The sequence below is a fragment of the Lactuca serriola genome, chromosome 3 (genome assembly GCF_051521515.1).
Source record: "Lactuca serriola cultivar US96UC23 chromosome 3, Lser_US96UC23_V15, whole genome shotgun sequence".
Lineage (NCBI taxonomy): Eukaryota > Viridiplantae > Streptophyta > Magnoliopsida > Asterales > Asteraceae > Lactuca > Lactuca serriola.
Window position 1 is genome coordinate 244,383,505 of NC_136410.1, and position 4,848 is coordinate 244,388,352.

A 4,848-nucleotide genomic window follows, 5' to 3' on the forward strand; every position below is an offset into this window, starting at 1 on the left:
TGTTGTGAGATATTCAACTTCAACGTACTCTCAAGTACGCATTTCAAGTCCTGTATTATAAACCATAATCTCTTGGAGGGAGAGCGTGATACTTGTGTATAGATCTATACGGGATTGACAATCCCGCACCTAAACTATTAGCTATAGTTAGACCAGCAGGTCTGGGGTGACAAACATCATAACACTACAACGCCAGAAGAACGTTGTTACAGGCAGTCTAGGTCAATAGCATGTTTATAAAACTCACACGGAAGTATTAAAATTAAGTTTGATTTACAAGACTTTTGAATGCATTCGGTAAATCCATTATTTAAGTATAAATACTCTTTCACCATTTTAGCACGAATGATACTATTGCACTCCAGCCTTTGGAACTTTTTAAAAGAAAATATTGGATTTTTTGGGAAACACATTAGGTTATTTTTACTAAAGGACATACAAATTTCAGTACAAAAACGCTTATGAACTCACCAACTTAATTGTTGACACTTTTTCAAAACTACTTGTATTTCTCAGGGAATCAGTAATATAGGTAACCATCAACTTTTGGAGAAACGCTAAGGCGTCTATTCTTAAAACATTTTGAATCATCATATTTTTAATATTCTTTTGAAACATGTAATACAAGCAACAATTTAAGTTTTTATTATATTTATGATGGTTGTGTTACTTTCTTTACAATATTCAACTGTTATGGTACTACGTGAAGTCACCCACCCCCGAATGTTTCCGCCATTCTAGTTTGGGGTGTGACAGATTGGTATCAGAGCATTGTTTATAATGAAGTAAGTATATCGAACCACATAAGATATACAAACTATAAATGCAAAGGGACCGAAAACCCTCTGAGAAAACGTTTTCATAAACGATACATTTAATGAATTAAAAGTGATTTACATATTTTTTATATACAAGTATAAGTACACGCATGCATCGGTCTCGTATCATATCAAAATTTTATAAAAAGAATTAAGACAAGTTGCGACACTACGACTTGGCCTCGGGGAATGTAATCAAATCGAGAATAAAATATAGCATAATCAACTATATTTATCCTGGATGTGACCAACGTATGTCGAGGAATGCTCGTAGTAACCAATAAGTCGAAAACTTACCAAATTAAATACTAGAATCAAACTCATAATTTTGAAATACTATAGGAGTATTTTGTAAAAACTAAAAGAACTGTTACAATCATGCGAATCTCGGTATTTAATTAGAAATAGGAATTGTCAAATAAAATTTATCCTTATCGAAAATTACCCTTCTTACTCCCGAGTTTTTTATAAAATTCTCTTGCCCCTATTCTCGATCAGACGAAATGGCAGGTTTTCACATTCCCGAGGATCCCTACTACCCTAACCAATTTAATGGAGGTTGGATCGACGATGGACCCGAAGTGGATTCCGAAGAGGAAATTCCCGAGGAAGAACCCGAAGAAGAATCCGAAGAGGATCCTGAGGAAGACCCAAACGGAGAGATAGAAGAGGAAGGAGATGGTGGGAGCACAGACTCGGAGCCTGAGGTCTACAATCCTCCCCGAGGAGCAAATCCCCCAAGGAACTTTCAGGGCTAGGCGCCCTGCTGGGCTGTGGATCTGAAGCGTTGGAGCAGGGAACAAGGGCAACGCCCACCCTATGGCATGGCGCGAGGCTTTTATAACCTCTGCAACGGGGGTTCAGCCGACCGAGCACTCCCTGTCATGGTCCGACACATTGCCAACCAAGGCGAGCAAGCAAGAGCAAATGCCAACAAAATCTTGGACATTGGGGCCACCGCTGCTGTCACCGCGGTATGTCTTTGTCGTCTGGACGAAGAGCATGTGCGAACAATAGAACACACCTTTTCCCTGCAGAAGGACACCACTGCTACTAGAAACGAAGTGAGGGAGCTCCATAGGAACCAAGCCGCAATGGAGAGGCGCATCATCGAGGCTGAACATCAAGTAGCCGAAGCTAAGGCTTCCACAACCACATACCATGGTCCGTAGCGTGCCACCCGCTCAGAGTAGAGTGCGTACTTCTGGCGCTATGTATATACCTATTAACTAAGTGTTGGTGCTACTCTTCCCTTTAAGAATGTGAACCCGATGAATTGTGAGAACGCAGTTCGAGGGTCCGAATGCGGTCAAATTTTCCCATTTTCATTGATGTACCCTAGACCTATATAAGGTTAAATTTTCCTGATCGTTGTATCATATACTAATATCAATGAAATTGACACGCATTTATTATTTCCTTGTGCATTCCATTAAATTCTTAAAAGAAGCATATACTTATTTTTGAAAGGTTCCTTTGACATGCGAAACAAGAAATGCTCAGAACTAAAACAAACAATACTAAAACCTTCCATAATCATTTCTAATGACTTATCAAGAATTCGTCTCTTAACTTATGGCAGAATCATGCCACCAAGGATAAACGCCTGACGTTTCAATACGAACGGAGCACCAGCACCACCTCCACCACCCCCTCCAACAATGGGTGCTGCTACCTTTCAGGCTGCCGTAACAGCTGTCGTAACCATAGCAATGGCACAAGTGAGTAACAATGTTTCAGGAGGAGGAATAAATAGCTCTACTAATGACCAAAACCAAGGTCGCTCCGGGGAGTGTACTTACAAAGACTTCTCCAACAGCAAACCCATCCCCTTTAATGAAATTGGGGGAGTGATGGTTCTATCCCAATGGATAGAGAAAACAGAAGCTGTGTTCGAGATATGCTCATTCCCTGAGGAAAGCAAAGTAAAATTTGTCGCCTGTACTTTCTCCGGGCGAGCCCTAACGTGGTGGAATGGCCACGTCAAGTCACTAACTCTGGTTGTGGCAAACTCAATGGGTTGGGAGAACCTGAAACGGATGCTACTACGAGAGTACTACGCAAGGGGCAAGATTTAGAAGCTTGAGCAAGAGATTTGGGGCCTTACGATGGTAGGCTCGGACATCACCAACTATACGAATAGGTTCAGTGATTTAATGATACTTTGCCCAGGAATGATGATTCTGGAGAGCCAAAAGGTGGAAAGATGACTAAATCACCTTTCACAGGACCATGTGAAAGAGGTGAGGGATTGTTGGATCTCATACACACCAATGTTTGTGGGCCTTTCAGATCCACCACGAGGGATGCAAATCAATTTTATGTGACTTTTACCGATGATTATAGAAGATATGGATATATCTACTTAATCAAGCATAAGTCAGAAACCTTTGAAAAGTTCAAAGAGTTTAAACATGAAGTCGAAAATCAATTGGGCAGGAAGATCAAGATGCTCAGATCCGATAGGGTGGTGAGTATCTTAGTATCTAGTTCCACGACTACCTTAAGGAATGTGGAATTGTTTCACAATTAAAACCTCTTAGGACACCACAACTTAATGGTGTGGCTAAGAGGCGTAATCGAACCTTGTTGGACATGGTTCGTTCCATGATGAGTCAAAGCTTTGCTTCCGATATCGTTCTGGGGGTACGCCTTGGATACTGCTCCCCATATCCTTAAACTAGTGCCGACAAAGAAGGTTGCCAAAACACCTCATGAGATGTGAACAGGGAAGGTTCCCTCATTGGCACATATCAAGGTTTGGGGTTGGGAAGCTTTCGTTAGACGAGAGACTCATAACAAGTTTGAACCTCGAAGTGAGTGATATATTTTCATTGACTACCCACAGAAGTTCTTTGGATACTTGTTCTACAAACCTAGTGAGAACGTGGTCTTCGTAGCACGAATGGGAGTTTTCCATGAGTGGGAACTCATATGCAAAGAGGACAGTGGGAGTATAATTGATCTTGAATAAATTCAAGAGTCAAGCGATGAAGTACCTCTAACGCTAGCGCTCAACCCGAGGAAGAATTTCATGTTGAACCAATTGACGAGTCGTTACCTCTTAGATGTTCCACTCGAGTTAGAATGACACCAAAGTTTTATGGTTCTCATATTAATACAGATGGTGATACGTTTTTAAGGGAAAGTACACTGGTAAATTTGGATGAGCCTTCTAGCTACAAGGAAGCCATGGTGGGCCCTGAGTCTGCCAAATGGAAAGAAGCAATGGACAACGAGATCCAATCCATGTATGACAACCTGGTTTGGAAGTTGGTTGACAATGTACCAGGTCGTAAGACAGTTGGGTGCAAATGGATCTTCAAGAAGAATACTAACATGGATGGAAATGTACACACGTTAAAGGCACATCTAGTTGCGAAGGGTTTTACTCAAACCCCAGGGGTTGACTATGATGAGACCTTCTCACTAGTGGCCAAGATCAAGTTTATTAGGGTTATGTTAGGCATGGTTGCGTTTCATGATTATGAAATATGGTAGATGCATGTCAGAACCGATTTCCTTAATGGAAATTTGGCTGAATATGTTTACATGAGTCAGCCATAGGGTTTTTGTTGGATTAGTGTCTAAGCCAATAACCATAATTGGTAAGTACTTGACCTGATTGTGCATGGTCCTTTTGGATTGCCTTCACCAAAGCAACTTGACTGGAGAAATAATAGAGAGAGAGGTTATTATGATTTATTAATATGTTATAAGAATAATATATTAAAGGAGAAATCATATTTGTTTAATTAATATTGGTCAATAATTAATTAGGAATTAATTTTGTGATCAAGTGTAATTAATTAAACTAGAGGGGCTGAATTGTAATTACGTGATAGTTACAAAATAGGGTAAGGATTATCCTAAGGATAGGTTGGACGAATTTAAGGTGATAAGGCCTTAGAATTCGTCCATGATAAGGATTCAAGGCTTATCTTATGGGTTGCTTGGTGGGCAAGCAACTAGATAAGGATAAGGACTGAAACCCTATCTCTACACCTATATAAACACCCCTTTGGCTCAT